Source organism: Heterodontus francisci, chromosome 11, assembly GCF_036365525.1.
Source record: "Heterodontus francisci isolate sHetFra1 chromosome 11, sHetFra1.hap1, whole genome shotgun sequence".
Classification (NCBI taxonomy): domain Eukaryota; kingdom Metazoa; phylum Chordata; class Chondrichthyes; order Heterodontiformes; family Heterodontidae; genus Heterodontus; species Heterodontus francisci.
The window spans coordinates 13,655,406-13,683,145 of record NC_090381.1 but is presented as its reverse complement, the minus strand read 5'-3'; positions in this window follow the sequence as shown (position 1 = coordinate 13,683,145).

Below are 27,740 nucleotides of genomic sequence, written 5' to 3'. Positions count from 1 at the left end.
GTCAGACACAACATTCGCTTTGATGAATCCATGTCTTCCTAAATGAAAATTTATCCTGTCCCTCAGGGTTTTTTCCAGTAATTTTCCTACCTCCAAATTTAGGCTGATTGGCCTGTAATTGCTTTGTCTATCCATTTCTCCCTCTTTACACAATGGTATAACATTAGCTGCTCTCCAGTCCTCTGGCACCACACTTTAGGAAGAATGTGAAGGTCCTTGAGAGGGTGCAGAGGAGATTTACCAGAGCGGTTCCAGTGATGAGGGATTTTAGTTACAAGGTCAGGTTGGAGAAACTGGGGTTTTTCTCCTTGGAGCAAAGGATATTGAGGGGAGGTTTGATAGACGTGCACAAGATTATGACAGGTTTAGGTAAGGGAGACAAAGAAAAGCTGTTCCCATTAGCTGAGGGTACAAGGACTAGAGGACACAGATCAAATTTTTTGTGCAAGAGATACAGAGGGGATGTGAGGAAGAACTTTTTTATGCAGCGAGTGATAATGACCAATAACTCGCTGTCTACGAGGGCAATGAAGGCAGAGATGATCAATGATTTCAAAAGGAAATTAGGTGGGCAATTGGGGGAAATAAACTTGCAGGGTTATAGGGCTAGAGTGGGAAATGGGACGAACTGGATTGGTCTCCAGAGAGCCAGCATGGACTCGATGGACTGAATGGCCTCCTTCTATGCCATAATGACTCTATGACACCAATGGTGGATCAATGAAAATCGGGGATGCTCAAGAGGCCAGACTTTATGAGCACAGTATTCTTGGAGGAGCCTGGGGACATTACAGACATACGGAGGGGTGAAGCCCTAGAGGAATTTGAAAACAAGGAAGATAATTTTAAAACTGAGGTGTTGTTTAACTGGCCAAAAGTGCTGAGTGGATGATGCATCTCGGCCTCCTCCTGAGGTCCCAGATGCCAAACTATAGCAAATTAGATTCTTTTTTTTATTCACTCATGGGATGAGGGTGCTGCGAGCAAGGATATTTTCCCATCCCTAATTGCCCTTGAGAAGGTGGTGATGAGCTGCTTTCTTGAACTGCTGCACTCCATCTTGTGCGGGTACACCCACAGTGCTGTTAGGGAGGGAGTTACAGGATATTGACCCAGCAACAGTGAAGGAACAGCGATATAGTTCCAAGTCAGGATGGCGTGTGGCTTGGAGAGGAACTTGCATTTGCTGCCCTTGTCCTTCTAGGTGGTAGAGGTCGTGGGTTTGGTAGTTGCGGCTGAATGAGCCTGAATCAGTTGCTGCAGTGCAGCTTGTAGATGGTACACATGGCTGCCACTGTGCGTTGGTGATGGAGGGAGTGAATGTTTAAGGGAGGATGGAGTGCCCATCAAGCAGGATAACCTCAAGCAGTTTGCTTTTGTTAAGGTCGCTGAGGTACTGTCCTACATTTTGAAGTCAGTTCATGTGATTGCAGCAGTTCCGGGATTGTTCCCCACTTGGAGGAATGTCCTGCACTTTATAGCTTTCTTGGTGGAATATTTGAGACCTGCAGCTTGCTGTGTGAGTTAAAATCAGTGATGTTCTTGCCTTCAGAAATTCCTTAGGAATGCAAAAATAGCACAAATATTTCAGAACAAAATGTGCCCAAACATCCACTCAAAACATTCACTAATTGAGTGTCAGATTCTACAAATTGTCCCAGTAATGTACTTCACTGATTCAGTGTAGAGGGAGAGAGGCAGAAAATTGCAGAGGTCTAGAGTGATAATGATAACTGATATTATTAATGGTTTCCAACCCCACTTTGCCTTTCAAATCTGCTGTCATCGCCCCTCTTCTCAAAATGTCGCTCTTGACCCCTCTGTATCTGCAAGCTACTACCCCATCTCCAGCCTCCCTGTTCTCTCCAAAGTCCTGAACCTTGATTGTCTCCCAAATCCATGCCCATCTTTCCCGGGACTCCATGTTTTGTTCTCTCCAATCAGGTTTCAAACCCTGCCACAATACCGAAACAACGCATGTTGAAGTCATCAATGGCATTTTTTGTGACTGTGGCAGTGAGAAACTATCTCTTCTCATCCTTCTCAAACTGTCATCAGCCTTTAACACAGTTTGACGACTTCATACTCCTCCAGTGCCTCTCCGTCATTGTCCAGCTGGTTGGGACTGCACTCGTCTGGTTCCATTCTTATCGATTCAGTCATAACCAGAGAATCACGTGCAATAGCTTCTCTTCCTGCTCTTGCACAGTTACCTCTGATGTACCTGAAGGAACTATCATTGGTCCTGTCCTATTTTTCATCTGCCCTTTGGCGACATCATCATAAAACACAGCTTGAGTTTTCACATGTTCACTGATAACACCCAACTCGACCTCACCACCATCACTTGGGAGCCCTCCACTGTGTCTGATTTGTCTCATTGTTTGTCTGACAAGGGTTAGGAATTAGGTTAATGGGGTGGGAGTTGCATTAATGGGGTTGAGATTGTGTTATGAAAGAGCTTCTTTGTTTTATTTCTTTGAGGATTCGTGTGCCAGAATGGTGGAAATAGAGTCATTTAAGAATGAAGAGATTCCATTAATGAAGTTTCTTTTCAAGGTCAATGGAAGGACTTTAGGACTTGAACTTACCTTCAGGAGTGGAGAGCAGTCAGACCTGTGTGAGAGCAGTCGGACCTGTGTGAGAGCAGTCGGACCTGTGAGAGAGCAGTCAGACCTGTGTGAGAGCAGTCGGACCTGTGTGAGAGCAGTCGGACCTGTGTGAGAGCAGTCGGACCTGTGAGAGAGCAGTCAGACCTCTTCAAGCACACCGGAGTTTTGAAAAAAAAGCCAACAGTGATGTCACAGGAAAGCTGCAAGGTGATTGGTTGGTGAGTCACTGCTGTTAAGTAATAACTCTAAATAGCTGGGTAAGTATCTAAGGTAAGAAAGATTGACAGGTTATTTTCAAATATAGTAAGTAGTGTATTTTAGGGAGTTCTGTAGTAACGAGGGCCACGGAAGAAGGGCCCTAGAGTAATTGATATTATTTGATATTAAGATCTTCCAAAAGGTTGAATTTAAAGGGTTAAGTCATGGCAGGAGAGCTCAAAGCCATGGTGTGCTCCTCGTGCTCTATGTGGGAAGCGGGGAACAATTCCAGTGCCCGGGACCAGCATGTGTGCAGGAAGTGTCTCCAGCTGAAGCTCCTAGAAGCCAGTGTTTTGGAGCTGGAGCGGCATCTGGGGACACTGTGGAGCATTCATGAGGTGGAGAGTTTTGTGAATAGCACGTATAGAGAGGTGGTCACACCGCAGGCTCAGACTCCACAGGCAGGAGGGGAATGGGTGACCACTAGGCAGAGCAAGAGGACTAGGCAGGCAGCTCATGAATCTCCTGTGGCTATTCCCCTGCAAAACAGATATACTGCTTTGGATACTGTTGTGGGGAATGGCCTCTCAGGGGAAAGCAGCAACAGCCCAATTCGTTGTACCACGATTGGCTCTGCTGCACAGAGGAGGAGTAAAAAGTGTGGGAATGCAATAGTTATAGGGGATTCAATTGTAAGGGGAACAGATAGACATTTCTGTGGCCGCAAAAGAGACTCCAGGATGGTATGTTGCCTCCCTGGTCCTAGGCTCAAGGATGTCTCAGAGCGTTTACAGGACATTCTGAATGGGGAGGGTGAACAGCCAATGGTCGTGGTACACATTGGTACAAACGACATAGGTAAAAAAAAAGGATGAGGTCCTAAAAGCAGAATATAGGGAGTTAGGATGTAAGTTGAAAAGTATGACCTCAAATGTAGTGATCTCAGGATTACTACCAGTGCCACGTGCTAGTCAGAGTAGAAATAGCAGGATATATTAGATGAATATGTGGCTGCAGAGATGGTGTGAGGGGAAGGGTTTTAGATTCCTGGGACAATGGGTCCGGTTCTGGGGGAGATGGGATCAGTACAAACTGGACGGTTTACACCTGGGCAGGACCAGGACTGATGTCCTAGGGGGAATATTTGCTGGAGTGGTTGGGGAAGATTTAACCTAAAATGGCAGGGGGATGGGAACCTTTGCAAGGTGTCAGAGGAGGGGGATCAAAGACAAGAACAAAAGACAGTAAGGGGAATAAGAAAAGTGATAGGCAGAGAAATCAAGGGCCAGAATCAAACAGGGCCACAGTGAAAAATAGTGGGAAGGGGACAAGTAATGTTAAAAAGACAAGCCTTAAGGCTTTGTGCCTTAACACGCGGAGCATTCACAATAAAGTGGATGAATTAATCGCTCAAATAGATGTAAATGGGTATGATATAGTGGGGATTACGGAGACATGGCTGCAAGGTGACCAGGGATGGGAAATGAACATCCAGGGATATTCAGTATTTAGGAAGGACAGACAAAAAGCAAAAGGCAGTGGAGTTGCATTGCTGGTTAAAGAGGAAATTAACGCAATAGTGAGGAAGGATACTAGTTCTGACAGGGTGGAATCTGTATGGGTAGAGCTGAGGAACACGAAGGGGCAAAGAACATTAGTGGGGGTTGTATATAGACCCCCAAACTGTAGTGGTGATGTTGGGAATAGTATTAAACAGGAAATTAGAGACACATGCGATAAAGGAACATCTGCAATTATAAGTGACCTTAATCTGCATATAGATTGGACAAATCAAATTAGTCACAATACCATAGAGGAGGAATTCTTAGAGTGTATGTAGAATGGTATTCTGGACCAATACGTTGAGGAACCAACCAGAAAACAGGCCATCCTGGACTGGGTATTGTGTAATGAGAGAGGAATAATTAGCAATCTAGTTGTGTGAGACCCCTTGGGGATGAGCAACCATAATATAATAGAATTCTTCATCAAGATGGAGAGTGACGTAGTTGATTCTGAGTCTAGGGTCCTGAATTTTAGTAAAGGAAACTACGAAGGTATGAGGCGCGCGTTGGCTATGACGGATTGGGAAACATTACTTAAAGGGACAACGGTGGATAGGCAATGGCAAACATTCAAAGAGCAGATGGATGAACTGCAACAATTGTTTATTCCTGTCTGGCGCAAAAGTAAAACGGGAAAGGTAACCAAACCATGCTTGCAAGGGAAATTAAAGATAGCATTAGATCCAAGGAAGAGGCATATAAATTCACCAGAAAAAACAACAGGCCTGAGGATTGCGAGCAGTTTAGAATTCAGCAAAGGAGGACCAAGGGACTGATTAAGAAGGGGAAAAGAGAGTATGAGAGCAAGCTTGTGGGGAACATAAAAACTGACTGTAAAAGTTTCTATAGGTATGTGAAGAGAAAAAGATTAGTGAAGACAAATGTGGGTCCCTTACAGTCAGAAACAGGGGAATTTATTAGGGGAACAAAGAAATGGCTGACCAACTAAATGCATACTTTGGTTCTGTCTTAACAAAGGAGGACACAAATATCATACCAGAAATGTTGGGGAACACAGGGTTTAGTGAGAGAGAAGAACTGAAAGAAATCAGTATTAGTAGAGAAATGCTGTTGGGGAAATTGATGGAATTGAAGGCCGATAAATCCCCAGGGCCTGATGATCTGCATCCCAGAGTAATTAAGGAAGTGGCCCTAGAAATAGTGGATGCATTGGTGCTCATCTTCCAAGATTCTATAGGCTCTGGAACAGTTCCTACAGATTGGATGGTAGCTAATGTAACCCCACTATTTAAAAAGGGAGGTAGAGAGAAAGCAGGGAATTATAGACCAGTCAGCCTGACGTTGGTAGTGGGGAAAATTCTAGAGTCCATTATCAAAGATTTTATAGCAGAGCACTTAGAGAACAGTGGTTGAATCGGACAGAGTCAGCATGGATTTACGAAAGGGAAATCATGCTTGACAAATCTATTAGAATTCTTCGAGGTTGATAGGTAAATTGGCCATTAGCAATTGCCCCTAGTGTAGGCAGGTGGTAGGGAAATATAGGGACAGGTGGGGATGTGGTAGGAATATGGGATTAGTGTAGGATTAATATAAATGGGTGGTTGATGGTCGGCACAGACTCGGTGGGCCGAAGGGCCTGTTTCAGTGCTGTATCTCTAAAAAAAAGAGGATGTAACTAGTAGAGTTGATGAGGGACAGCCAGTGGATGTGGTTTATTTGGACTTTCAGAAGGCTTTCGACAAAGTCCCTCATAAGAGATTCGTGTGTAAAATTAAAGCGCATGGGATTGGGGGTAGTGTATTGCGATGGATAGAAAATTGGATGGCAGATAGAAAACAAAGAGTAGGAATAAATGGGTCTTTTTCCAAATGGCAGGCAGTGACTAGTGGGGTACTGCAGGGATCGGTGCTAGGACCCCAGCTATTCACAATATATATTAATGATTTAGATGAGGGAACTAAATGTAATATCTCCAAATTTGCAAATGACACAAAACTGTGTGGGAGGGTCAGTTGTGAGGAGGATGCAGAGAGGTTTCAGGGTGATTTGGACAAGCTGAGTGAGTGGGCAAATGAATGACAGATGCAGTACAATGTGGATAAATGTGAGGTCATCCACTTTGGTAGCAAAAACAGGAAGGCAGATTATTATCTGAATGGCTATAAACTGAGAGAGGGGAATATGCAATAAGACCTGGGTGTTCTCGTACACCAATCGCTGAAGGTAAGCATACAGGTCCAACAGGTGGTAAAAAAGGCAAATGGTATGATGGCCTTCATAGCAAGAGGATTCGAGTACAGGAGCAAGGATTTCTTGCTGCAATTATACAGGGCCTTGGTGAGGCCACACCTGGAATATTGTGTGCAGTTTTGGTCTCCTATCTGAGGAAGGATGTTCTTGCTATAGAGGGAGTGCAGTGAAGGTTTACCAGACTGATTCCTGGGATGGCGGGACTGACGTATGAGGAGAGATTGAGTCGGTTAGGATTATATTCGCTGGAGTTCAGAAGAGTGAGGGAGATCTCATAGAAACCTATAAAATTCTAACAGGACTTGACAGGGTAGATGCAGGCAGGATGTTCCTGATGGTGGGGGAGTCCAGAACCAGGAGTCATAGTCTAACGGTACGGGGTAAACCTTTCAGGACTGATATGAGGAGAAATATCTTCACCCAGAGAGTGGTGAACCTGTGGAATTCGCTACCACAGAAAGCAGTTGAGGCCAAAACATTGTATGTTTTCAAGAATGAGTTAGATGTGGCTGTTGGGTTTAAAGGGATCAAAGGATATGGGGCGAAAACGGGAACAGGTTACTGAGTTGGATGATCAGCCATGATCATAATGAATGGTGGAGCAGTCTCAAAGGGCCAAATGGCCTACTCCTACTCCTAGTTTCTATGTTTCTATTTAAAAACATTTACTGAACGTCACATGTCTTCAGCTCAGTAAACAACAGATCCTTTCTGATTATGGGAGTTGTTTACAAGACAAGTGACATGGCAAGATTTATGGTGGGTTTTATTTTTGAATATTGTTTTGAGTCAGTTGGGTTTGTAGCCAGCTCATCTTTTCACCTCTTTAAGAGACCCTGAAAAATCCAGTATGTGATAGCTAAAACTCCTGATGCTGACTTTCTCCTGAAAAGCTCCTGGAAAGCCTGCCAGATTAATTCTTGATGCTGCCTGAAAAGAAATGCTCCAGAAAAGATCACGATGACCCCTCCACGGTTATTTGGGACGTAATAATAAAGGGACAACTGATATTATTCCACATCTTCTCCTTTTCCTTCACAAATTAGCTAGTTTGTGGCCAAAGTATTCTTTGTTGTCTCTTTTTTTGTGTGTGTGTGTGTGTGTGTGTGTGTGTGTGTGTGTGTGTGTGTGTGTGTGTGTGTGTTGGGTATCTAGAAAGGAATATCTATTTACATTCATATTTCAAACTGTTTTTTAATGCTTTGCATCTTTACTGGATAAGTCTTGTTTCCTCATAACTTAATACTTTTGCTGCTTATTAAAGAAACCTGGTTGGTGTATTTTATTCTGAAATAAAAAATAGAGTATATGATTGGCCTTATCGGTATCTGGATAAACATTTAAATATTTGTTATGACCTATGGAGAAGTGGAGCTAGAAAAGACAATGCCCTCCTCCCACCTTGGTCGTAACAATTGTGTGAGGCCAATTTTCAGGCCTGAGATGGGCCCTGGGTGCAATGTGCGCACCCCAAGAGGGAGGCCTGGACCCAGGCCTCTTTATCGTTGTTTAAGTGAACTATTAACACAAGAAATACGAGCAGGAGTCAGCCATTCGGTTCCTCGAGACTGTTCTGCTATTCAATATAATCAAAGCTAATCTTTGACCACAATGACATCTTCCTGCCCTTTCCTCATATCCTTTGATTCCCTCAGCTTCCAAAAATCTGTCGATCTCAGCCTTGAATATACTTGAATAAACATCCACAGCTCTCAGGGATAGAGAATCCCAAAGATTCACAACCCTCTGAGTGAAGATATTTATCTCATTCCTAAATGGTTAACTCCTTATCCTGAGACTATGCCCCACAGTTGTAAACTCTCCAGCCAACTACCCTGTCAAGCCCTCTCAGAATCTAATATGTTTCAATGAGATCACCTCTCATTCTTCTAATCTACAGAAAGTATAGACCCATTCTACTCGATCTTTCCTCCTAATCCCAACATCAATCCAGTGAGCCTCACCAGTACCCCACTATCGCCCCCCCCACCCCTCCCACCCCGCACCATGGCAAGTATATCCTTCCTTAGGGACGGAGACCAAAACTGTACACTGTACTCCAGGTGTGGTCTCACCAATGCCCTGTACAATTACAGCAAGGCTTCCTTACTCTTGCGCTCCAACCCACATGCAATAAAGGCCAACATACCATTTGCATTCCTAATTGCTTGCTGTACCTGCATGTTAACTTCTTGTGTTTCTTGTATAAGGACATCCAAATCCCTCTGAACATCAACATTTAATAGTTTCTCACCATTTAAAAAATATCCAGTGTTTCTATTCTTCCCACCAAAGTGAATAACCTCACACCTCCTCACATTATACTCTGTCTGTCACCTTGTTGCCCACTCACTTAACCTGTCTACATGTATTTGCATAATCTTTGTGTCTTTGTGTCTTTCTCACAGCTTACTTTGGCACCTAGCTTCGTATTGTCAGCAAACATGGATGCTATACACTCGGCGCCTTCATCTAAATCATTAATATAGATTGTAAATAGCTGAAGCCCCAGCACTGATTCTTGCTGAACTTCACTCCTAACAGCCTGCCAATTGAAAATGACCCATTTCTTCCTACTGTCTGTTTTCTGTCCTTTAACCAACCCTCTACCCATGCTAATATATTACCCCCCACTTAATGAGCCCTTAACTTGTATAGCAAACTATCAAATGGCTTTTGAAAATCCAAATACATTACAACCGCTGATCCGCCCCAATTACTCTGCTAGTTAAATCCTGCAAAACACTTGAATAGATTTGTCAAACACAACTTCATAAAATCTTCTTGACCCTGCCAAATCACATTATGATTTTCTAAGTGCCCTGTGACCTTCATAATAGATTCCAGAATTTTCCTGATGACATCATGCTAACTGGTCTATAGTTCCCTGTGTTTCTTCTCTTCCCTCCTTTCTTGAACAGTGGTCTTACATTTGCTACCTTCCAATCCACTGGGACCATTCTGGAATCTTGGTAATTTTGGAAGATCACAACCCGTATCCATTATCTCTGTAGCCACCTATTTTAAAACCCTAGGATATAGGCCATCAGGTCGTGGGGATTTGTCAGATTTTAGTGCTATTAATTTCTCCAGTACTTTTTCTTTATTGATATTAATTACTTTAAGTTCCTCATTTTCATTAGACCTTTGATTTCCCATTATTTCTGGTATGTTTTTGTGTCTTCTAATGTGAAGACAGACATAAAATATTTGTTTAACTTCTCTGCCATTTCCTTATTCCCCATTAAAATTTCTCCTGTCTCAGTCTCTTTCACTTTCACTACTTTTTTTTTACATATTTGTAGAAGCTCTTACAATCTGTTTTTATATTTCTTAATAGTTTACTCTCATTCTATTTTGTCTCTTTTTATAAACTTTTTGGTCATCCCTTTCTCGTTTCCAAAAGACTCCCAATCCTCTGGCTTATTATTCTTCTTGACAACATTATTAACCTCTTCTTTTAATTTAATGCTATCCTTAACCTCTTTATTCAGCCACAGAAGAATCACTTTCCCTTGGTGTGTTTATTTCTCAATTGAATGTAGATTTGTTGAGAATTATGAAATATTTCTTTAAATGTGCACCATTGTTTATCAATGGTCATAACATTTCATCTAATTTCCCAATCTACCTTCGCCGATTCTCCCCTCATACCTATAAGTGGCTTTATGAAAGTTTATTACTCTCAAACTCAATGTGAAATTCATCAAATTATTATCACTCTTCCCTATAGGACCCCTTATTTTATTTTATTTTTTATTTATTAGAGATGCACTGAAACAGGCCCTTCGGCCCACTGAGTCTGTGGTGACCATCAACCACCCATTTATACTAATCCTACACTAATCCGATATCCCTACAACATTCCCACCTGTCCCTATATTCCCCTACCACCTACCTCTACTAGGGGCAATTTATAATGGCCAATTTACCTATCAACTGCAAGTCTTTTGGTGGTGGGAGGAAACTGGAGCACCCGGCAAAAACCCCCACAGACACGGGGAGAGCTTGCAAACTCCACACAGGCAGTACCCAGAATTGAACCCAGGATGCTGGAACTGTGAGGCTGCGGTGCTAACCACTGCGCCACTAATTTACCCAGTCTCAGGGCATATTGTTCAAGGAAAATGTTTCAAATGCATTTATTGAAATGTTCCTCCAAATTACTTCTGTTCAGGAAAGATAGGGAAGAAAAGAAAGGAGGAAGGGTGGCAGTATTGATTAAGGAGAACATTACAGTGCTGGAGAGAGAGGATGTACAAGAACAGTCAAGAACAGAATCTATTTGATTAGAGCAAAGAAACAACAGAGGTACCATTATATTCCTGGGTGTATTATGTAGGCTACCAACTAGTGAGAAAGAAATAGAGGAACAAATTTGCACAGAAATTATTGAGAAGTTATAATGGGGGAATTTAAATATTCTAATATTGACTGGGATAAGAATGCCATAAAATGCAGAGAGGGGGAAAAGTTTTTGAAATTTGTTCAGGAGAATTTTCCTCATAAGAATGTTTCCAGTCTAATGAGAAAGGAGTATTGCTGGATCTGGTTCTGGGTCTGGGGATGAGACTGGTCAAGCGGTCAGTTTAAAAACAGCGCGGGAACTCCAGGACCAGCAGAGCACATCAGGAGAGAGAGAGACAGTTTAAAACAGTGCGGGATCTGTGGGACCAGCAGAGCACATCGAGAGAGAGAGAGCTAGACAGTTTAAAACAGCGTGGGAACTCCAGGACCAGCAGAGCACATCAGGAGAGAGAGAGAGAGAGAGAGAGAGAGTTTAAAAACAGTGCGGGAACTCCAGGACCAGCAGAGCACATCAGGAGAGAGAGAGAGAGAGAGAGAGTTTAAAAACAGTGCGGGAACTCCAGGACCAGCAGAGCACATCAGGAGAGAGAGAGAGTTTAAAAACAGTGCGGGAACTCAAGTTGTGATATCACAGGAAAGTCATAAGTTGATTGCCTGGTGAGTATTTTGCTATTTTGTGAATTTATCTTTCAAAACTCAGGTAATTTATCAGTAATTGTAAGCATTTATTAGCATTAGTAAAGTTTAATAATTAGTAAGTTGATTGGTCAGTAAGTGCTTCGTGTAAGGCACAGTGTTAGGACACCAGAGTTAGGTAAGATCTATAAATAAACAGAACTAAAACTTTAAAATAAATACCTAAAACACATACCTGTGCAATTAAGAAACATATAACTCCTAGTTGTAGGTCTTACTAGCTTTAATAAGCACAGTAAATTGTAGGATACATAAGAATTATTTTAACTTAATTAAGAAAGTAATTAAAGTAAATTAACTAAACATCATAAGTAACAATGTCAGGACAGGTGTGTTGCAGCTGTGGCGTGTGGGATCTCCTGGACTCCAATGTGATCAGGACAAACATGTCTGCAGAAAGTGTAAGCAGCTATAGGAATTCCGGATCAGGATTATTGATCTGGAAGCCAAACTGCAGACACTGTGCAACATCAGGGAGGGGGAAAGATACCTGGACACTTTGGGCTGAATTTTATGCCACCCCAGCGGGTTGGATGGTGGCGTGGGGGCAGATGGGGGCAGCGTAAAATTGAGCAGGAGGCTCCGGGAGGCCTTCCCGCCCCAGTCCCGCCTCCGGCCAACTTTACGGCAGTCGGGCGGGGGTGGGGGTTGGGGGGGAACAGCCCACCCACCCGAGGCTAATCAAGGCTCTTAAGTGGCCACTTAACGGCCACTTAAAGGCCCTTGTCCGTCTCCATGGATATTTTATCCATGGCAAGCGGGTGTGCTAGAGACGCAAAAGGCCACCCAGCGATAGCCATGGCACCCACCCCTGGGACCCAAGCACCCCCCCCTCCCCCCAAACAACCACCCTAGCCTCACCAGGGCATGACTGATCCCCCTGGTGAGGCATGCCCAACTTTCCTTCACTCCTGGCTCCATGTCATCGGCTGGGTTGCAGTCCCAGCAATGGCCACCGCTCCCTGTGGCGCTGCTGGGACTAACAGCTGCCGGCCCGCTGATTGGCCGGCAGCTCACTGAGGCAGGACTTCCTCCCTCAAGCAGGTGGAAGTCTCGCCTTGGGACAACTAAAGCCTGGCGACCCGTAAAATGCGGGTTTGCCACCAACATTTACGTCGGTGGCGAATTCCCATCTGCCTAAGGTAAAATACAGCCCTTTATACCAGAAAACAGTCACACCCCTTAGAATAGAGTTGTCTGTTTTGGTCAGCGGAGAGGGACAGGAGGATGTGACCATGAGTGAGATAGGTAAAGGGACCGAGCAGACAGTAGAGGAGGAGCCTCAGACTTTGCAATTGTCATACAGGTTTGAGGTGCTTGCAACCTGTGTGGATGAAAGTGAGGTCTGCCAGGTAGATAAGCAAACTGGCCATGGCATCATCGTACAAGAAGCTGTTCAAGTGGGGGGAGCAAAAAGGAAAGTTGTGGTTGTTGGGGACAGTATAGTGAGGAGGATCGACACTGTTCTCTGCAACAGAGAGCGAGAGTCCAGAAGGCTTTGTTGGCTGCCCAGTGCCATGATTTAGGACATCTGCTCAGGGTTGGAGAGGAATATACAGTGGTGGGGGGTTGGGGGGTGGGGTGAATCCAGTTGCCGTGGTCCATTCGATACAATTGCCATAGACAAGACAAACAAAGAGGTTCTGCGCAGTCAGTATGAGGAACTAGGTACCAAATTAAGAAGCAGAACCTCAAAGGTAATAATCTCTGGATTATTTCCTGAGCCATGTGCAAATTGGCATAGGGCAAATAAGATTAGAGAAATGAATGCATGGCTCAAAGACTGGTGTGGTAGAAGTGGGTTCACGTTCGTGGGGCACTGGCACCAGTACTGGGAAAAGTGGAGGCTGTAGTGTTGGGACGGACTTTACCTGAACTGTGCTGGGACCAGTGCTCTAGTGAGCCACAAAACTAGAGAAGTTGAGAGAGTTTTAAATTAAATAGTGGGGGCAAAGGATCAAATTTGGGAAGATGTGGTAAATCAGAAAGTAGAGATAAGGCAAGAGAAAAAGGTATTAATATGGGAAATGATAAACAGACTGTGACAGGAAGGCACAGAGAGAACAAATCAGCAGATAAAGCTAGAGGTTACAAAAATAATAAAAGACAAAACTAAAGGCTCTGTATCCGAATGCATGTAGCATTAAAAACAAAACAAATGAACTGATAGCACAAATAGAAATAAATAAGTACGATCTGATAGGCATTACAGAGACATGGCTGCAGGATGACATAGATTAGGACCTGACCATTGAAGGGTACATGACATTTAGGAAGGACAGGAAACTAGGAGAAAGTGGAGGGGTGGCTCTGTTAATGAATGATGGTATTAACACAATAGAGAGGGATGACCTAAGTTCAGGTAACCAGGATGTAGTAGCTGTTTGGGTAGAGATGACAAATGATAAAGGCAAGAAGTCACTTGTGGGAGTGGTGTACAGGCCACCTAACATTAACCACACTGTAGAACAGGGTGTAAAGGAAGAAATAATGGGAGCTTGTCAGAAAGGTACGGTGATAATCATAGGGGATTCCATATAGATTGAAAAAATCAGATGGGCAAAGGTAACCTAGATGAGGAGTTCATAGAATGTTTTCAAGATAGTTTCTTAGAACAGCATGTTCTGGAGGCAACCAGAGAGCAGGCTATACTCGACCTGGTATTGTGCAACGAGATAGGATTAATTAATGACCTCATAGTGAAGGCACCCCTAGGCCGCAGTGATCATAATATGATTGAATTTTACATTTCGTTTGAGGGAGAGAAGAGTGGATATAAGACTAATATTTTAAACTTAAATCAGGGCAATTATGAGGGCATGAAAGCAGAGCCAGCTGAAATGAACTGGCAAATTAGGTTAAGGGATAGGTCAATAGAGATGCAGTGGCAGACATTTAAGGGGATATTTCAGAATACACAGAATAGATACATTTGAATGATAAAGAAAAATTCCAAGGAGAGGACCCACCATCCGTGGTTAACTAAAAAAGTTGAAGATAGTATCAAAATTAAAGAAAAAGCATACAATTGCACCAAGATGGGTGGCAGGTCAGAAGATTGGACAGAATATAAAAAACAACAAAGAATGACTTAAAGATTAATAAGGAGGGAAAAATTAGAGTACAAGAGAAAGTTAGCTCGAAATATAAAGACAGATAGTAAGACATTTCATAGAACAGGAAACAAAGAGTAGGCATATCATTTTCTTGTTGGCAAGATGTAACGAAGGTGTGTCACAGGGGTCAGTGCCAGAGCCTCAAACTTTTTACAATTTATATAAATGACTTGGATGAAGGAACTGAAGGTATGGTTGCTAAATTTGCTGATGACACAAAGATAGGTAGGAAAATAAGTTGTAAGGAAGACATAATGGGGCTACAAAGGGATATAGATAGGTTAAGTGAGTGGACAAAGATCTGGCAAATGGAGCAAAGTGTGGAAATCGTCCATTTTGGCAGGAAGAATAAAAAAGAATCATGTTATCTAAATGGTGAGAGATTGCAGAGCTCTGAAATGCAGAGGGATCTGGGTGTCCTAGTGCAGGAATTGCAAAAGGTTAGTATGCAGGTACAGCAGGTAATTAGGAAAGCTAATAGAATGTTATCATTTATTGCGAGGGGAATTGAATACCAAAGTAGGGAGGTTATGCTTCAGTTATAGAGGGCATTGGTGAGACCACGGGCTGAAACTTATAGTTCTTCCATAATTGGTGGCTGGTGAAAGAAATGGTGGCCCGCCTGTGCAGGCTGCATGTTGCGGAGCTGCGGTGATATTAATCACGGCGACTCATTAGCATGCCCGGGTCGCGCCTTTCCCCCCTAATGACGTGGAGAGGGCAGGCTTGATGCCGCCATGAATGACATCAGCATGACAGGTCAGCAGGCGCTGGCGCCATATTTAAATGGCAGCCAGTCCTGCATTCATTATAACCTCTGCAGAAAAACACTGAAGAGTTTTCCCAGAAACTTCTTCACGCTAAAGTCCCCACAACTTTGACGAGATGGCAGAGGTGTGAGGAAGAGTGGCCCCACGATTCAGTGATGCCTCCCTGCTCACTCTCCTCCAGGCTTTGCAGGCCAGGCAGGAGGTCCTTTTCCCCAGTGATGGTAAGATGAGGCCCTCCCAGCTCACCAAGCAAGCCTGGGGGGAGATAGCATAGGAGGTAAGTAGCCATGGAGCCATCCGCCGGGATTGGGTGCAGTGCCGCAAGAGGGTGAACAATCTCTTGCAAAGGTAAGTGACACTTTATTGCATGCCTCCGCTGAACCTGGGTGTCCCCACACAGAGTGGCACATGTGTGCCACTGCCATGCCAAAGACAGGGAGGTCGGGCAGGGAGGAATGATGCTACATGAATGGCTACATGTATGAAAGAACTCACGCTTGTCTGCTGCTCAGAGCATGGCACCTACATTACAGGCTCAGTCGGTAGTACAGACTGAGCTTCCCCCACCTTTGGGTCCAGCACCCCTGTTGTGACATGTGTCATGTTGTTGTTTGACAATGCTCAATATCTGCCTCCTTGCTCCTCCAGTTTAAGAGGGCCCACAATGCACAGTGACATCCAGGACTGGTGGCGGTGTTCCAAACATATGTCCACTTACACAGGCAAGGGAGGAGGCCCTGGAACTCGCTGCCATCCTGGGAGAACATTCCATTGAGGAAGTGGAGCTCAGAGTAAACAGATAGTCATTTGATAAACACAATGATTACTTAGAACATTTTATTGTTTGGAACAACGTTGTCATAATTGTTATATGTGCAACATAAAGACTGACACTGTGCTCTTCACATTGTATCTTGTATGTCGACGCTCCAATCTGACCTGCAGGCTCCGGAGTCCTCCCGCACTGTTCAGGAAGAGACAACCTCAGAGGAAGCAGCGTCCCATGGCACTCCCACACCTTCCACCAGCGCAGATACAGTCACCTTGGTGAGAATCCGATCGGCTTTCGAGTCTGGGTCATATGCTGGTGAGAGCACTGCACACGTGCTGGAGCGGCTGACTGAGGCTAAGAAAGCCGAGGCCCCTGACAGTCGGAGGGCTGAGGGTGGCCTGTCCCTGCTGAGCATCAGGCTACTGATGATCTTCTGCTGTCGATAGCACACAGCATGCTGGAGCTGCTGCAGCAGACCTGGCAACATCTGGTGGAGATGCCACAGGCCGTGCGCAGCCTTGAGTGGATGATGGGGAAGTCCATCCAGGCCATTACAGCTGCCATGTCCCAGGCATGTGAGAGCTTGGTGTCAGACATGGAGAGGACAGCGGTCCTCCTGGAAAGCCATCGATTCGCGCTGACCTGCAATCCCTTGCTGCGGCCATGACATCCAGCCAGCAGTGGCAAGGCAAGAGAGAGACCAGGGGCATGGAGATTGTCCCTGCCTCTGGTCCTTCCTGGGAGAGCAGAAGGTTCATACAAGCCCTGAAATGAAGGAGGCGAGCCTGTGCACCATATCTGAGGTCCTCCCTCAAGGTGATTCCAATGTGGACACCGGCCTCTCTGCCCCTCCGGCAGTGAGTCAAGCTCCAGCAGCCATGATGTCTGGGGAGAGTTCTGCACTGACGGAGGAGTCCCCCAGTCAGCCGGGTCCCTCCAGGCTCATGCGCACAGATGACGACTGCCAAAGTCATCCACAGCCAAAGGACAATCAGATCAGCAGCCTTCCTCCAGTCAGGCGGCTAGCGCAGAAGTGGCACCGCGAAGGAGCACCCACAAACCTCTCAAAAAGACACTGTGACACAAATGGGTCTGCACGAGTGACACTCCAATGTATAATGTAAACTCACTAAATGTGCTTCACCAACATGTGCATCGTTTTCACTGTGTGAGTGACGTGTGCCAGCATGTACCAATCATCTCTCCTCCCATTACATCATTGACCTGACAGAATTGACAATGTACGGAAGAACATCATTGCCATGCTAGTATACGTCGTGTGCCTCTCCACGGATGCAGTCACATGGACAATGGCTCAGTCAGCTGGAGACAAAGATGTGCCAGATGCCGACAGCTGCACAACAGGTGGACGAGGATGGTGTGTTGCGTGTGGAGCACATGGTGCACTTCAGGGTCCAGAGAAGCGTTGATCAATAAGGCGTTGTTGTGCATTCCTTGCTCGCTGCTCACACTGTATTTGCTGCCTGCATCCTCTCTGTCTTCCCATGCGCATTTCGTGCTGCAAGCCCTCTGCGTCCTCATTGTCTGAGGAGGAGTTCTGCTCATGTTTAGTTTAGTTTAGTTTAGTTTAGTTTAGTTTAGTTTAGAGATACAGCACTGAAACAGGCCCTTCGGCCCACTGAGTCTGTGCCGACCATCAACCACCCATTTATACTAATCCTACACTAATTCCATATTCCTACCACATCCCCACCTGTCCCGATATTTCCCTACCACCTACCTATACGAGGGGCAATTGCTAATGGCCAATTTACCTATCAAGCTGCAAGTCTTTGGCGTGTGGGAGGAAACCGGAGCACCCGGAGGAAACCCACGCAGACACAGGGAGAACTTGCAAACTCCACACAGGCAGTACCCGGAATTGAACCCGGGTCGCTGGAGCTGTGAGGCTGCGGTGTTAACCACTGCGCCACTGTGCTGCCCATGCCTCTGCTCACCCTGTAAGGCCCCCTGCACCCCACTCCCCCCCCACCCCCCCCATTTAGTGCAAAGTTATGCAGAGCGCAGCAAACAGCAACTATAGGAGCTACGCTTTCCGGCTCGTACTGCAAGGCCCCACCCAATCTATCCAGGCAGCGGAAGTGCATTTTCAGCATGCCGATCACCTGCTCAGCGATGGCTCTTGTCACACTGTGGCAGGCATTGTATCTCTGCTCTGCAGCAGTGGTGGGGTTTCTCACCAGCATCCGGAGCCATGTCTGCAAGGGGGCAGCCCTTGTCTCCAAGAATCCACCCCACAATGTGAAACAGTTCAGTGAACAGCAGTGATATCCGGGGCTGGCACAGGATGAAGGCGTCATGGCAGCTGCCTGGAAAGCGGGCACAGATTTGCATAAAGCATTTCTGGTATTCACATACCAGATGTACGTTGATTGAGTGGAAGCCCTTTCGGTTTACGTATGCAGCTGGTCACCCGGCAGGAGCCTTGATGGCCACATGGGTGCAGTCTATGACCTCTTGCACCTGCGGGAATCCCACGATGGAGCAAAATCCGATGGCCCTCTGGGCCTGGCTCTCAGGGCCCGCCCTGAAGCGGACGTCGTCACCGGCCGTCCAGTACAGGGCATCAGTGACCTCCCTGATGCAGCGGTGCACTGATGATTGTGTGACCCCCACACAGGCCGCCGGTGGATCCCTGAAATGATGCAGAGGCATAGAAGTTAAGAGCCGCTGTCACTTTGAGGGCCACAGGCATAGGATGTCCACTGAAGCCCATCAGCTGCAGGTCATCGTTCAGCAGTGCATAGAAATGTGTCACTGCTTCTCTTGACATCTGCAGTTGCCTCTGACACTGGCGCTAAGACACCTGCAGGTATGTCATGCGGCACCTGTAGATGCTTGGTGTTCGGTAGTGCCGAGTTCGCCATGCGGATTGCTGCTGCTCATGACCAGAAGCTTCCATGTGGGCTGCACCTGCCTCTTGGTTCTGCCTCTAGCAGATATGGTTCCTCACGACAAGCGGATCAATGAATACAGGGTGGACCATCCCCCATCTCAATGTTGCGGTTAAACTCGGATCCTTCAGTACTTCACAGGCACCTAACGGGGCAAAGATTGATGTTGATTGGTACTTCCAGTGCGTTCTTGCATTAACTGTATGATGTGGCATGGCATTGCTGGTCTTAGCTTTCATTAAGAGTGGCACAGCATGACCACATTCAGATTGGATCAGTTGCATGGAAAGGCCCAGCAACCGGATTACCTTTAACCGCCTACCATTTGTGGTCCCCCACCCCACACAAAGGGTTCCTGGAGTGCCATTGTTCCTTTACTCACACAAACATTCAAGGCCACAGAGTGCCTCTATACGCAAATGCAGACTTGTGCCCCCTTTAATACCATCCCCCTCCTACCTCCCTACATGGATGCAGACTTGTGCCCCCTTTAATACCATCCCCCTCTCACCTCCCTACATGGATGCAGACTTGTGCCCCCTTTAATACCATCCCCCTCCTACCTCCCTACATGGATGCAGACTTGTGCCCCCTTTAAGACCATCCCCCTCCTACCTCCCTACATGGATGCAGACTTGTGCCCCCTTTAATACCGACCCCTCCCACCTCCCTACATGAATGCTGAGTTGTGCCGCCTTTAATACCGACCCCCTCCCACCTCCGTACATGTATGCAGAGTTGAGACCAGTCTCGCAATACTCACCATCACAGACTCCGAGCACTGCAACCTCTGCCACACCGGCTTTTATCAGTTGGGAATGGGAAGGCACATGAGAGATGCCCGTTCAGCTGAATATTAAAATGTGATTGAGAAGTCGCAGCGGGATACATAATACAGCAAGGTAAGTATCTCTTTGCATATCTAAATGATGGTCCTGTCACCAAGTGTTGGGGATGCTGCTACGAGGCCTTGCCACCACCGCCAATATCCAGCTGGGCACCCCCAGCTGGGCACCCCCAGTGGCCCTCTCCCGGATGCATTTTCTGGCACCCATTGCCACGAACCCTGACATCAAGGGGGTCGATAAAATTCAGCCCCACATCTAGAGTACTGTGTACAGTATTGGTCTCCTTATTTAAGGAAGGATGTAAATGTATTGGAAGCAGTTCAGAGAAGGTTTACCAGACAAATACCTGGAATGGGCAGGTTGTCTTATGAGGAAAGGTTGAACAGGCCGGGTTTGTATCTGCTGGAGTTTAGAAGATTAAGAGGTGACTTGATTGAAAAATATAAGATCCTGAGGGATCTTGACAGGGTGGATGTGGAAAGGATGTTTCCCCTTGTGGGAGAATCTAGAACAGTGGTCACTGTTTAAAAATAAGGTCACCCATTTAAGACAGAGAAGAGGAGAAATATTTTCTCTCGGAGGGTCATGAGTCTTTCAAACTGTCTTCCTCAAAAGGCGGTGGAAGCAGAGTCTTTGAATATTTATAAGGTAGATAGATTCTTGACAAGCAAGGCGGTGAAAGGTTATCAGGGGTAGGTGGGAATGTGGAGCTGAGGTGACAATCAGACCATTACCTTGTTGAATGGCAGAGCAGGCTTGAGGGGCTGAGTGGCCTACTCCTACTCCTAATTCGTATGCTCGTATCAAGTGTCTGTAGGGAAACATTTAGGGGACAGCGACCATAGCAACATAAGGTTTAGGTTAGCTATGGGAAAGGACAAGGAGTAATGCAGAGTAAAAATAATTAATTGAGGGAGGGCCAATTTCTATGTAGTGAGATCAGAACAGGCCCAAGTAGATTGGAAGCAAAAATTGACACGGAAAACTGTAACTGAACAATGGGCTGCTTTTAAAGAGGAGATAGTTCCAGTAGAGTCAAGGTACATTCCTATGAGAGGGAAAGGTGGGACAAACAAAGTCAGAGCTCCCTGGATGATGAAAGAGATAAAGAGTAAGATAAAGCAGAAAAAGGGTGCATATGACAGATGTTAGGTTGACAATACAAGTGAGAACCAGTCTGAATGTAGAAGGTTCAGAGAGGAAGTGAAAAAAATAAATGAGAGGCAAAGACTGAGTCTGAGAAGAGACTGGCAGCTAACATTGAAGGGAATTCAAAAGTCTTCTATAAGCGTATAAACAGTAAAAAGGTGTTAAAGGAGTGGCGTCAAAAAGGGGATTTACGCATAGAGGCAGACGGCGTGCTGAGGTATGAAATGAATACTTTGCATCTGTCTTTAACAAGGAAGAAGTTGCTGCCAAAGTTGTCGTGAACGAGGAGATGGTTGAGATACTGGATGTGCTAAAAATTGGTAAGGAGCAGTTATTAGAAAGGCTGGCTGTACTTAAAGTTAATAAGTCACCAGGACCAAAGGGATGCATGCAAGGATGCTGAGGGAAGCTAGAGTAGAAATTGTGGAGGCATTGGCCATAATCTTCCAATCCTCCTTAGATACTGGAGTGGTGCCAGAGGTCTGGAGAATTGCAAACATTACACCTTTGTTTAATAAAGGGTGTAAGTATAAACCCTGCAACTACAGGCTGGTTAGTTTAACTTCAGTGCTGGGAAAACTTTTAGAAACAATAATTCAAAGCAAAATTAATAGTCATTTGGACAAATGTGGCTTAGTTAAGGACAGCTAGCACAGATTTGATAAGGGCAAATTATGTTTAAGCAATTTGATTGAGTTTAGTGATGAGGCAACAGAGAGGGTTGATGAGGGTAAAGCGATTGGTGTGGTATATGTGGACTCCCAAAAGCTGTTTGATAAACTGCCTCATAACAAACTTGTCAGCAAAGTTGAAGCTCATGAAATGAAAGGGACAGTGGCAGCACGGATATGAAATTGGCTGAGTGGCAGGAAACAGACAGTTGTAGTGAATGGTTGTTTTTAAGACTGGAGGAAGGTATACAAAGGGGTTGCCCAGGGGTCAGTATTAGGACCACTGCTTTTCTTGATATATATTAAAAAACAAGACTTAGGTGTACAGAGAATAATCTCAAAATTTGCAGATGACACAAAACTTGAACTTATTGTCAACTGTGAGAAGGATAGTGATAGACTTCAAGGGGAGATAGACAGACTGATGGAATGGGCGGACACATGGCAGATGAAATTTAACGCCGAGAATGTAAGAAGAATGAGGAGAGGTCATATAAATCAAAGGATACAATTCTAAAGTGGGTGGAAGAGCAGAGGGACCTGGGGGGATATGTGCACAAATCATGGAAGGTGGCAGGGCAGGTTGAAAAAGTGATTAATAAGGCAAACGGGATCCTTGGCTTCATAAATAGAGGCATTGAGTAGAAAACCAAGGAAGTCACAGTGAATCCTTGTAAAGCACTGGTTCAACCTCAACTGGAGTATTCTGGGCACCACACTTGAGGAAGGATGTGAAGGCAGCAGAGAGGGTGCACAAAAGATTTATGAAAATGGTTCCAGGGGTGAGAGACTTCAGTTTCATGAATAGATTGGAGAGGCTGGGGCTGTTCTCTTGGAGAAGAGAAGAATGAGAGGAGATTTGATAGAAGTGTTCAAAATCATGACAAGTCTGGACAGAGAAGATAGAGAGAAATTTTCTTATTGGCAGAAGGGCCGAGAACCAGAGGACACTGATTTAAGGCAAAATGGCAAAAGTAGCAACAGTGACATGAGGAAAATGTTTTTTCCACGGGGAGTGGTTAGGATCTGGAATGCACTGCTTGAGTGTGTGGTGGAGGTAGGTTCAGTGTGTGTCTAGGATCGGGAATGCACTGTCTGAGAGTGTGGTGGAGGCAGGTTCAGTGTGTGTTTAGGATCGGGAATGCACTGTCTGAGAGTGTGGTGGAGGTAGGTTCAGTGATCGGTTAGGATCTGGAATGCACTGCCTGAGAGTGTGGTGGAGGCAGGTTCAGTGTGTGTTTAGGATCTGGAATGCACTGTTTGAGAGTGTGGTGGAGGTAGGTTCAGTGAGTGATTAGGACCTGGAATGAACTGTCTGAGAGTGTGGTGAAGGCAGGTTCAGTGAGTGTTTAGGATCTGGAATGCACTGTCTGAGAGTGTGGTGGAAGCAGGTACAGTGTGTGTTTAGGATCTGGATTGCACTGCCTGAGAGTGTGGTGGAGGTAGGTTCAGTGATCGGTTAGGATCTGGAATGCACTGTCTGAGAGTGTGGTGGAGGTAGGTTCAGTGATCGGTTAGGATCTGGAATGCACTGTCTGAGAGTGTGGTGGAGGTAGGTTCAGTGTGTGTGTAGGATCTGGAATGCACTGCCTGAGAGTGTGGTGGAGGTAGGTTCAGTGATCGGTTAGGATCTGGAATGCACTGTCTGAGAGTGTGGTGGAGGTAGGTTCAGTGATCGGTTAGGATCTGGAATGCACTGTCTGAGAGTGTGGTGGAGGTAGGTTCAGTGTGTGTTTAGGATCTGGAATGCACTGCCTGAGAGAGTGGTGGAGGTAGGTTCAGTGATCGGTTAGGATCTGGAATGCACTGTCTGAGAGTGTGGTGGAGGTAGGTTCAGTGATCGGTTAGGATCGGGAATGCAATGTCTGAGAGAGTGGTGGAGGCAGGTTCAGTGAGTGTTTAGGATCTGGAATGCACTGTCTGAGAGTGTGGTGGAAGCAGGTACAGTGTGTGTTTAGGATCTGGATTGCACTGCCTGAGAGTGTGGTGGAGGTAGGTTCAGTGATCGGTTAGGATCTGGAATGCACTGTCTGAGAGTGTGGTGGAGGTAGGTTCAGTGATCGGTTAGGATCTGGAATGCACTGTCTGAGAGTGTGGTGGAGGTAGGTTCAGTGATCGGTTAGGATCTGGAATGCACTGTCTGAGAGTGTGGTGGAGGTAGGTTCAGTGTGTGTTTAGGATCTGGAATGCACTGCCTGAGAGTGTGGTGGAGGTAGGTTCAGTGATCGGTTAGGATCTGGAATGCACTGTCTGAGAGTGTGGTGGAGGTAGGTTCAGTGATCGGTTAGGATCGGGAATGCAATGTCTGAGAGAGTGGTGGAGGCAGGTTCAGTGAGTGTTTAGGATCTGGAATGCACTGTCTGAGAGTGTGGTGGAAGCAGGTACAGTGTGTGTTTAGGATCTGGATTGCACTGCCTGAGAGTGTGGTGGAGGTAGGTTCAGTGATCGGTTAGGATCTGGAATGCACTGTCTGAGAGTGTGGTGGAGGTAGGTTCAGTGATCGGTTAGGATCGGGAATGCACTGTTTGAGAGTGTGGTGGAGGCAGGTTCTGTGAGTGTTTAGGATCTGGAATGAACTGTTTGAGAGTGTGGTGGAGGTAGGTTCAGTGATCGGTTAGGATCTGGAATGCACTGTCTGAGAGTGTGGTGGAGGTAGGTTCAGTGATCGGTTAGGATCTGGAATGCACTGTCTGAGAGTGTGGTGGAGGTAGGTTCAGTGTGTGTTTAGGATCTGGAATGCACTGCCTGAGAGTGTGGTGGAGGTAGGTTCAGTGATCGGTTAGGATCTGGAATGCACTGTCTGAGAGTGTGGTGGAGGTAGGTTCAGTGATCGGTTAGGATCGGGAATGCAATGTCTGAGAGAGTGGTGGAGGCAGGTTCAGTGAGTGTTTAGGATCTGGAATGAACTGTCTGAGAGTGTGGTGAAGGCAGGTTCAGTGAGTGTTTAGGATCTGGAATGCACTGTCTGAGAGTGTGGTGGAAGCAGGTACAGTGTGTGTTTAGGATCTGGATTGCACTGCCTGAGAGTGTGGTGGAGGTAGGTTCAGTGATCGGTTAGGATCGGGAATGCACTGTTTGAGAGTGTGGTGGAGGTAGGTTCAGTGAGTGATTAGGACCTGGAATGAACTGTCTGAGAGTGTGGTGAAGGCAGGTTCAGTGAGTGTTTAGGATCTGGAATGCACTGTCTGAGAGTGTGGTGGAAGCAGGTACAGTGTGTGTTTAGGATCTGGATTGCACTGCCTGAGAGTGTGGTGGAGGTAGGTTCAGTGATCGGTTAGGATCGGGAATGCACTGTTTGAGAGTGTGGTGGAGGTAGGTTCAGTGAGTGTTTAGGATCTGGAATGCACTGTTCGAGAGTGTGGTGGAGGCAGGTTCAGTGATCGGTTAGGATTGGGAATGCACTGTCTGAGAGTGTGGTGGAGGCAGGTTCAGTGAGTGTTTAGGATCTGGAATGAACTGTCTGAGAGTGTGGTGGAGGTAGGTTCAGTGAGTGTTTAGGATTTGGAACGCACTGTTTGAGAGTGTGGTGGAGGTAGGTTCAGTGAGTGTTTAGGATCTGGAATGCACTGTTTGAGAGTGTGGTGGAGGTAGGTTCAGTGAGCGGTTAGGATTGGGAATGCACTGTCTGAGTGTGTGGTGGAGGTAGGTTCAGTGACTGTTTAGGATCTGGAATGCACTGTCTGAGAGTGTGGTGGAGGCAGGTTCAGTGAGTGTTTAGGATCTGGAATGCACTGTTTGAGAGTGTGGTGGAGGTAGGTTCAGTGAGCGGTTAGGATCGGGAATGCACTGTCTGAGAGTGTGGTGGAGGCAGGTTCAGTGAGTGTTTAGGATCTGGAATGCACTGTTTGAGAGTGTGGTGGAGGTAGGTTCAGTGAGTGTTTAGGATCTGGAATGCACTGTTTGAGAGTGTGGTGGAGGTAGGTTCAGTGAGTGTTTAGGATCTGGAATGCACTGTCTGAGAGTGTGGTGGAGGTAGGTTAAGTGAGTGTTTAGGATCTGGAATGCACTGTCTGAGAGTGTGGTGGAGGCAGGTTCAGTGTGTGTTTAGGATCTGGAATGCAGTGTCTGAGAGTGTGGTGGAGGCAGGTTCAGAGAATGTTTAGGATCTGGAATGCACTGTCTGAGAGTGTGATGGAGGCAGGTTCAGTGAGTATTTAGGATCTGGAATGCACTGTCTGAGAGTGTGATGGAGGCAGGTTCAGTGAGTATTTAGGATCTGGAATGCAATGTCTGAGAGTGTGATGGAGGCAGGTTCAGTGAGTATTTACGATCTGGAATGCACAGCCTGAGAGTGTGATGGAGGCAGGTTCAGTGAGTGTTTAGGATCTGGAATGCACTGCCTGAGAGTGTGGTGGAGGCAGGTTCACTGAGTGTTTAGGATCTGGAATGCACTGCCTGAGTGTGTGGTGGAGGTCGGTTCAGTGAGCGGTTAGGATCTGGAATGCACTGTCTAAGAGTTTGGTGGAGGGAAGGTTCAGTGAGTGGTAAGGATCTGGCATGCACTGTCTGAGAGTGTGGTGGAGGCAGGTTCAGTGAGTGTTTAGGATCTAGAATGCACTGTCTGAGAGTGTGGTGGAGGTAGGTTCAGTGAGACTTTAGGATCTGGAATGCACTGCCTGAGAGTGTGGTGGAGGTAGGTTCAGTGAGTGGTTAGGATCTGGAATGCACTGCCTGAGAGTGTGGTGGAGGTAGGTTCAGTGATCGGTAAGGATCTGGAATGAACTGTCTGAGAGTGTGGTGGAGGTAGGTTCAGTGATCGATTAGGATCGGGAATGCACTGTCTGAGAGTGTGGTGGAGGCAGGTTCAGTGAGTGGTTAGGATATGGAATGCACTGTCTGAGAGTGTGGTGGAGGCAGGTTCAGTGAGTGTTTAGGATCTGGAATGCACTGTCTGAGAGTGTGGTGGAGGTAGGTTCAGTGAGTATTTAGGATCTGGAATGCATTGCCTCAGAGTGTGGTGGAGGCAGGTACAGTGAGTGTTCAGGATCTGGAATGCACTGTCTGAGAGTGTGGTGGAGGTAGGTTCAGTGATCGGTTAGGATCTGGAATGCACTGCCTGAGAGTGTGGTGGAGGCAGGTTCAGTGAGTGGTTAATATATGGAATGCACTGCCTGAGAGTGTGCTGGAGGTAGGTTCAGTGATCGGTTAGGATATGGAATGCACTGTCTGAGAGTGTGGTGGAGGTAGGTTCAGTGATCGGTTAGGATATGGAATGCACTGTCTGAGATTGTAGTGGAGGCAGGTTCAGTGAGCGGTTAGGATATGGAATGCAATGTCTGAGAGTGTGGTGGAGGCAGGTTCAGTGAGTGTTTAGGATCTGGAATGCACTGCCTGAGAGTGTGGTGGAGGCAGGTTCAGTGAGTGTTTAGGATCTGGAATGCACTGTCTGAGAGTGTGGTGGAGGCAGGTTCAGTGAGTGTTTAGGATCTGGAATGCACTGCCTGAGAGTGTGGTGGAGGTAGGTTCAGTGAGCGGTTAGGATCTGGAATGAACTGTCTGAGAGTGTGGTGGAGGTAGGTTCAGTGATCGGTAAGGATCTGGAATGAACTGTCTGAGAGTGTGGTGGAGGTAGGTTCAGTGATCGGTTAGGATCGGGAATGCACTGTCTGAGAGTGTGGTGGAGCCAGGTTCAGTGAGTGGTTAGGATATGGAATGCACTGTCTGAGAGTGTGGTGGAGGCAGGTTCAGTGAGTGTTTAGGATCTGGAATGCACTGTCTGAGAGTGTGGTGGAGGTAGGTTCAGTGATCGGTTAGGATCTGGAATGCACTGTCTGAGAGTGTGGTGGAGGTAGGTTCAGTGATCGGTTAGGATCGGGAATGCACTGTCTGAGAGTGTGGTGGAGGCAGGTTCAGTGAGTGGTTAGGATATGGAAGGCACTGTCTGAGAGTGTGGTGGAGGCAGGTTC